The sequence below is a fragment of the Rissa tridactyla genome, chromosome 9, assembly GCF_028500815.1.
Source record: "Rissa tridactyla isolate bRisTri1 chromosome 9, bRisTri1.patW.cur.20221130, whole genome shotgun sequence".
Taxonomy (NCBI): domain Eukaryota; kingdom Metazoa; phylum Chordata; class Aves; order Charadriiformes; family Laridae; genus Rissa; species Rissa tridactyla.
In genome coordinates this window covers 7513097-7521394 of record NC_071474.1, presented here as the reverse complement: position 1 = coordinate 7521394, position 8298 = coordinate 7513097, and positions in this window count along the sequence as shown.

Genomic DNA, 8298 nt, shown 5'->3' with positions numbered 1-8298 from the left:
ATGGTGTGAGAAGAGGAGGAAAAGAAAAAAGGGGGCATCCTTGTATGCTCTGGGGACAAGGTATAGAAATGCCATCATTCCACATAGAATGCCATCATTCCTGGTGCCCACATACTCTGGAGAAGGCATGTAATAGATAACAGCAATCACTCAGGTCACCTAATCGTGCTTGGTAGCTTTTGAGTGACATAGTGACATCTGAAAGGAGAATGATGTTCACCCAAGGCATGTATCCAAACCTAGGACAGCCTGACATCAGGGACACAGCGTGGCTTGAAGCGTCGGAGGAAGGCAAATAGCCCCAACTCTCTCCTGAACTATTTATTTCAAGCCTCAGGTGTGTTGGACAAATCACCATTGATGCTCCTCTTCTGTTCTTCTCGTCAATGGCTTTCTGCGGCTGCCCAGAGCGCACTGTATTTGTCACTGATTTCGTCTTGTTATCGGCTGACAGGGAACAAGTCAGGCACCTCAGTTTGATTGAGGACCAGCACACTCGGTGCATCGCTGATCCCAGCACCAAGGGTCTGGCTCCGACCAGTGGAGCCTCCAGAGCCTCCCTGGGAGCCACACACCACTTCTGCCCTTCCCCAGCTCTTCCATCATGTCTTGTTTACGTTCAGTCCCATACATCATGTACAAATGTAGGTCATAGCAAAGTCCGTGCCTCAGCAAACTGTGAAATCTCAGCTTAGCCTCTTGTCTTGCGTGCAAGAGGGTTTTCTCACCTCCTAGCGCTCGGGGCTGCTGCTGCTTTGAGTTCTTCCTTCTCAGTGAGTCCGCGCTTCCCAGCAAGTGTCGGGAAAACTCATTGCAGCAGTGCCGGCAAACACCCTCTGACAGTGTAAACGCTGCAGGCTGCAGACCTCCTGGGGAAGAAAAGGAGGCTGAGCTGCAACAAACCCCAGCATCTCGCGTGAATATCTTTCATGCAACCGCCCTTCCGCCATCCCCAGTGCCACGAAAACCTCTCTTTAGCGTCTGTCTCCCTTCTGTGCGCTGGGGTGAAAAGAAAATCAATCTCTCTTGTATACACGAGGCACTGATATTCTTGCAAACAGTGGAATAACTCCACATTTGTGTTGGTGGCGGCAGCAGCAGGATCCATCCTTCTGCCTTTTTATTGCCTGAACAGCAAAAGTCAAAAAAGCAAAACAACGCGTCCATGCACTGAGAACGAATTAAGGGCTTGTTGGCTGGGAACTGGCAGCACACGAAATCTGCCTCTCCCTCCCCGTTCTTGCGGCAGCACCGCAGCTGGACGGGCTGTATTTTTGGCAGGAACCCTTCCTCCTCCTTTCGCTCCTGGTCAGTACGCGCTTCACCGAAGCCCAATGCAGGCTGGAGGACACCAAGCTGTGAAACCCCCTGGGGCGCTCAGAGGTGCCACACCGCATTTCCAAACACCCCACTGACGAGAGCCGGCCAGCGGGACGTGATGAAGAGATAGATGGATCCATTGAGTGAGAACATTTAATGTGTTGGCCACGTTAAACGTGTAGTGGCAGGTGCTGAGCTGACCTCCACAATGGCCAAGGCAGCAGGAAGAGATTCTTCCTTCTTCCCCCCGCTCTTCAAGCCATGCAGTGTCCCCTGCATCTTCCCACCTCCATCCCAACGAGGCTTCTAAGCCAACAGCACGCATTTTGCTCTGTGTTGAATAAAAGTAGCTCCTAACAAGGGCTTTTGGTCTCTGACCCAGCAGCTCATGCATTTTTGGGAGGGTGAAAGACATGGGGTGCAAAAGCCCAGCGCTGCAGCACCGCAACGGCTGCCTAACACCCCACCTGCTGAAAACTCGTTGTTTGTATTCTGCATGCAGGTTTCCTTTGTTTGCACACATTTCTATTAGGCCTTAATAGGCTTCATTGAAGTATTTTCAGGTTCTGCCGAAAAACAAAACGCCAAAGGACGCCTGAAATGCTGGGTTCCTAATGTCCTTCCTCAGATTTCAGCTTTTAAGACAGCACATCAAAACAGGAACATAATGAAGCTGCTATTATTACTAATGCCTTCCACATTATTTGAGTTGCAGGGAACAATTAAACGGCACAAATGACGTGCTGTTACACTTGGGGACGCTGCCAAACGGCGGCTCCATTCACCTTCTCTCCTCTACTTCTGTTCTTCCCCCCCTGCTCCCTGTCAGGAGGCGAGGCGCAGCCGGTTTGCTCCGCTTCCTCTGAAATTCAAATCAAAGAAAACTCCAAACGCTCCCGTTTCCTTTCAGAAAAAAATGAAACGAAATGCGTGCAAAAAACGTCACCTTCCGGAGGCTTTTGCCCCGTAACAGCGGCAGCCCCTTGATGCCTCCGGTGCGGGGCAAATCGCACCGTGGCTCTCCGTGCTGGGAGGAGACCCACCTTGCACCCGGCTGCCTCTTCTGCTGCTGAAGAGCCCGGCAGGTCTCCTCAGTTCTCTGTCCAAGCTTTTATGAGCCAGACTCATTAATCACCTCGCCCTTACCAAGGGAGACCTCGCTACACACTCCCTGCTTGCCAGCTCTGGATCGAAAAGAGATGGATGCGGTTCCTGGGCTTTTGACCTGAGGTTGCTCGGAGCTTCAGGTTTTGCAGCCCTCTGTGCAGGATGGTTGTGTCCCGTCCCACCTGTGGAGCACCTGGTCAAGAGATGGAGCTCTGTGATGTCTTTCCCGTGGTTCGGGCTGCGCAGGTTGGCAGGAGCTGCGAGCTTCAGCCTCGCAGAAAGCCATCCGGCCGTGCAGCGGGTAGAGATGCCATGCCCAGCCACACAGTTAAACAGCCAAATAACGCTGCCCTGGCACCGGGTACCAAGTGTCATTCATTTTATGGCTGGAAGCAGCCAGGAGAAAGCATCTTTTCGGGCTAGGAAATGCACACAACACCACTGAAGCTGTTGGAGGGTTTTGCCTCGTATTGTGAAGTTCTGGACACACGGCTTCCAAAAACGGCATGTTCCACCAGCGCCCCAGGAGAATGGCCACAGTGAAAGCACAGGGACAGCTTCAGCATCCTTGGGCTGTGATCTGGAGAATCTGCGTAACTCAGAAACTTTCAGCCCACAACTGTGTCTTTATGCAAGCTGCCAACTTTGGTTTGGATCTGTAGGCTTGTGCCTTCTTCATTGGGCTTCCTCCTCCAGCTGGGTCTGACAGATGAGGACTGGGGTGGGAGGAGTATCTTTAGCAAGGAAGGCACCTGGCAGGCGTTGGGTCACTTGATGAGATGTGGGGGTGGTCAAGGCCAGAAAATTATAAAGGGCACAAGTTGAGCAATCACTGCAAGTGGTACAAGGTGGTTGGAAGATGATTCATTAGCAAAGAGCTTGTGGACACCGGAGGAGCTTGGCACTCTCAACAAGGACGGATCTCCAGGGGCTTGTTATAGACAGGTAAGGTAGAAAAAGGAGCTCAGAGACTTTTCTCTGAGTACCTACAAGGTGTTTTGGTTTTATCTTTAAGTGAAACGATGGTGGTATCGAAAACCATCTACGAACATATGCTTGTCTGCTCCTGTCTCCGAGTGGTTTGGTAATGCTCTGGGTGGAAAAATCCAACTGTGACAGTGGCAACGGGTGAGCGGTTTCTGACTTCCACCGTTAGTGGGGTGGGATGTGGGGAGGTGATGGGGGGCTTGTATCTGGTCTTTAGGCTTGAATCTACCAAGGAGGGCATCAGCACTTTCTTCTCAGCTCCTGAAGGTTCAAAAAAGCTGGAGATGGAGTGGCTGAGGGCAGTAATGGCAGCTGGGAGAGTGGGCACAGGGTGTGTTAGACCAGTGCTCTTACATGCTGTAGGACTGCAGGATGTTCTTGTGGGTTTATACCAAGTAGAGCAGGGAATTGATACATCTTGAGTGCCACATTCTGCATTTGACATCTACTGAGGTTTTTTTGAGCCATCTTGTGTGTGTGTATTCATTCTTGCAAGAGGCTCTTGCCTGTTTGCTTTAACACTAATGAGATATTCTCCCTCATTTCTTTGTTACGCCAGCTCTAATTTCCAACTCTTTGACATGAGCAACCATTTTTCTCTGAAAGGCTGAGATCATGTGGCGGGATTATAAATTTACTCCTGAAATGCTCCATTAATAAATAATAAAGTGTTTATAAATATGCAAAATAGATTATTAGTCAATTCTACAAAATCTTGGCTACAGGAGCATAAAAGTGTGCCCTGCAGCTTGTATATCTATTATAAAAAAGAGGAAGAAACTAAAAAGAAATTTAGATTCCCTTTTTAAGTTCCAAGCAGCAAATGCTGAATAACTTACTTCTGATAGTGATTATGTTAAAAGCAAATCATTTGTTTCCTTGAACAGTGGCAAACAACGTGCTGCAAATATGTGATTTTCAAAAATATTACATCGACGCAGAGGGACAAGAGCAAGTTGTTCGTTTGAACAGCTCATTAAATAGCAGCTCTTCAGCAGACACCTCACCCTGCCCGCACGTGCCCTGAGTGGTACTATTGTTTTATTTAAGCTCAGTGAGCTTCAGGAATGCTAACACCGTTTAAATAGACGCGAGTCTTAACGACAGGAGCTCAGACTGGAACTTTGAATTAAGTCACGTTGAAGTTTGCGTGTTTCCAAGTGGTACCGGCCAAAGGGTGGTGCACGGCCGCGCAAGAGGAGAAGCACGTGGTGACTTGGGGCCACGCTCGTTGGGGTGCACGGGCCGTGGCGAATGTCGCCTCCGAGTGTTCTCATTTACTGTGTAGCACAGCCTCCGCGTCCCCCACCGGCCGTAGCCACGCCTGTGGTGGGTTTAGGGACAGGGTTAGAGCTGGAGCATCAAACGGTTGACCCCTGCCAGGGGATGGGTATTGATTGCTGCTGTACAGGCTGGGCATACGGCTTTTATGAGCTGGTGGGTTTGTGTCATTGAGTTAGCCTTGGGAAATAGTGGGTGCTGAGGGTCCTCTGGCCAACCTCTGCTTCTCTAGCAAGACCCATCCTTGTCAGCAGGTCATTGCAGCAATGTTTTGCCTTGTTTCTCCAAAAGAAACAGCCTTATTCCTCCTCCGCCACAGCTTTATCTACGAGGGCATTGCTACCCTGTGTTAAACCACAATGATTGGGGGTGGGAGTGGGGTAACTGGGAAGGTGGTGGCAGAAATATCAGAGGAAGCTGGGTGGCGTTCACTTCTGAGCTCTGATAGCATTGCTTCACCATCAACGAGAGGAACTGGTCCGTTTCAACAAAAAAATTTGTCAGATCAAGGAAAGAAAACAGGAGAAATTGCCTAAATAGACTGTTTTTTCTGTTTACCTGAGGAACATCTTGATGCCACCAGGACCTATGCCGTAGGGATCCTTACGTGAGGAGAGGGAGAGAGCTGGGTGATTTCAGACACTGTCCAAAAGGCGCCGCTGAGACAACTCTGCTGACAGCCAGGCAGAAATGAAGTGGGGAAATGTCAGATGTTCTTGACCTGAGCTTAAACCTTTATGAATTGAGGGCAGGAGAGGAGAGAAGTGTCTATAAAGAAGAGCTTCTCTTCACGTAAATATGTTCGTATCAGGGCAGAGGCAGTCTGGAAACTCATGGTGGGGGGCGAGGACACCTGATAGGGGGAGGCAAAGGTTTTAGAAGAGATGCCTCAAGGAACTGATGATGATTTGAAGCGTTTTATTCATTTTTGCTCAGCAGCAGCACCGTGATTATTCTGGGCTGGCATCAGAGCTGATGAGGACCAGCCACATGAAGCCAGGCCTCCTTGTATCTCCTCTAACAGACGCAGGGCAGCAAAAAATACTTGTTACCTGGCGAGAAACCCACCCTGGAAAGTACCAGCTGAGATTTACTGTGAATAGGGCCAGCAAGTCTGGAGGAGAGAGTTTGGCTTCTGTGATCCTATAGCCCGGAGTGAGTTGCTCTCCTGCCTGTGTGTAAGTGGGAGTGCTGCCACAGTTATTTCACTGGCTTTTAGACTTGGCAGAGGAGTCCCCAAGGATGCTCTGTGCTGCCTAACGCAGAGGAGATGGCCAAACTGGCTCATTTGGCATTTGGAATTGGTAGAAGTCCTGAGCAGGTATCTGTTGCTAAACTGTCGCTAGGCCAGAATTACAACATGGACATTAGATTAAATTATCTATAAAAGGCCAGTGGAAGAAGCCCAGAGGAGTCAGGAAGAGCTTTAAGTAGATGATATGTGTTACCCTTCATACAAAAGCCTTAAAATAAATCGAGCTGGCTGAAATGGTGCAGCAGGTCATCTAATTTTTATCCCCTCTCATCTTCCAAACCAATAGTCCCCCATCTGCACACCACAAAGCTGAAACCCTGCCCAGGAAGCCCTAGTCCTCGCCTCACGTGAGAATCGGTGGGTTCTGTCCATCATTGGGAGGGATGGAGTAGGCAGCGGCAGGCAACGACTAGGAGTGTATCCTCAAGCCAGGGCTGGCAGCCTTTGAAGGCTGGCATTTAAGATTGTAATCTCTTCCAAAATAGAGACTGAACACGCTGGCTGAAGCTGTTCAAGCCCCTCAGGACCTGCCTTGTCTGCCCGCAGTCTAAGCAGGTTCTCCCCTTGGGACCAGGAGTCGTCCCCCACCATGGAGGGAAGCAATTGACCAATATGGCTTATGAGAAGCCAGCAGGAAAGGACTGAAAATCCTAGAAACCAGCTTTGTGCCTCATAAAACATCAAGAACTGCATCTGGATTTTTAAGGCCCTTTTCTTCTCAGCTTTACAAGCAACGGCCACCCCTTCCATTAGGCTTTCTTGAACTGAAGAGCTGTTTTTCATGAGATAGATAGAAGTGCTGTTTTGAATTATATTCAGCTCATTTAACATGCCATGAGCAAGCGGTCACTAGAGAAGCAAGCCAACCGGGAGCTTGCTTAGTTGAGCTCTGAGGAGTAGATGTCTGTTAGAAACCAGAAGAACCTAGAAAAGTTTCTGGTCTTGTACAAATTGGTAATTGCCAGCTGTTAAGGAGATGAACTATCTTCAATGATGTTTTTGTGCAGCCTAGCTACAGACTACTTGGTCTTAAGCAATTAGAGCTATTCCTGTTTCACACTCTTAACAGAGCTCGTTGTCAGGGATAATTCAAATCATCTAGGTTAAGCTAACATCTCCCTGATAGCACTTGCCAAACATTGCTGGCAATTTTGCAGTCATCAGTATCAAGGCATCCAAAGATCACTGACACTAAGAGACACAAGAAAGACGCCCCCTCCCTTTTCCAGGGTTATAAACGTCTTAGCTCCGTTCATTTAACCTCACACTTGCGCACAGACTTGCTAATAAGAGCAGCAGCTTGTATGAAGTTGGCAAGAGTCGCATACAGAAAAGAGGGGAAGTCGTGTTATACTCTGGCCCATGCATAACTCTTCTAGATACTGGAGAAATAACCCTTTAATAGGATCCCTTTAAAAAAAATATTTATATCTGAAGACTTGTCTGAGAAAATCTTCGTTGTCCAAGAACTTAGTTGCAGCTTCCAGGCTTCCCCTATCAAAATTCACAAAGGGCTAAACTGAGCCTTGCCCCTTCTGCCCAGAGCCCCAGCTGCAATCATCATCAAGCTCTAGCTTTTCAGCTCTTAATTAGCAAATAATTTACACCAGATTTTTGGTCATTTGCTCATCTTCCACTTGAGATGTCATCACAAAGGCAGTACACCCAGAGAGAGCAGCCATTACATGGCATCTTCACTTCTGCAGCCTATGCTAAGGGGGGGGGTGAGGGGCTGTCCTGTTTAGCCACAGCTGGCTGATGGGTCTTGAACTTCCTACACAAACCAGCTTTGCTGCATAACAGCTGGCTCGTGGCTGAGGCCTGATACCATTTTGGTAAGTATTTTGAATTAAATTGAGTTTTACTTTACTGACAGGACATAATTTAAAAGGCACTGGCTGCCTTTTGTCTGCAAGACTGAATTACTCTTAGACTTTTACTGAAGAGATGAAGACATCAAGGCACAAGCAATCGTAGGAGAGGAGAGAGGCAGAGCTGATGCATGTACTGCGTCACTCTGCCCAGGGTCTAGGAGTGTCTGCAATCCATGTAAAAATAGTGCAAGAGGGAAACAATCTAATAAAGTGTGCACAAAATAAACAAGTGAGCCCCAGATTGCCCTATTCCTCATCTCTAGCACTTCATCTCACCATGCCCTGAAAGCCACAAAATTGCTTCAGAGACAGGGAACTTGGTCAAGCTAGACCGAAGTGGAAGGAAGTCTGCTTAATGGCTGTGGTGTGGCCTGGCCACCCCAGGGAGGGGATGTGGCTTGGTTCACTCAACTGGGCTCAGAGTCTGGGCCAACAGGTCTGCAGCTTGCGGGCTCCAAGGTACTGAACACGGGG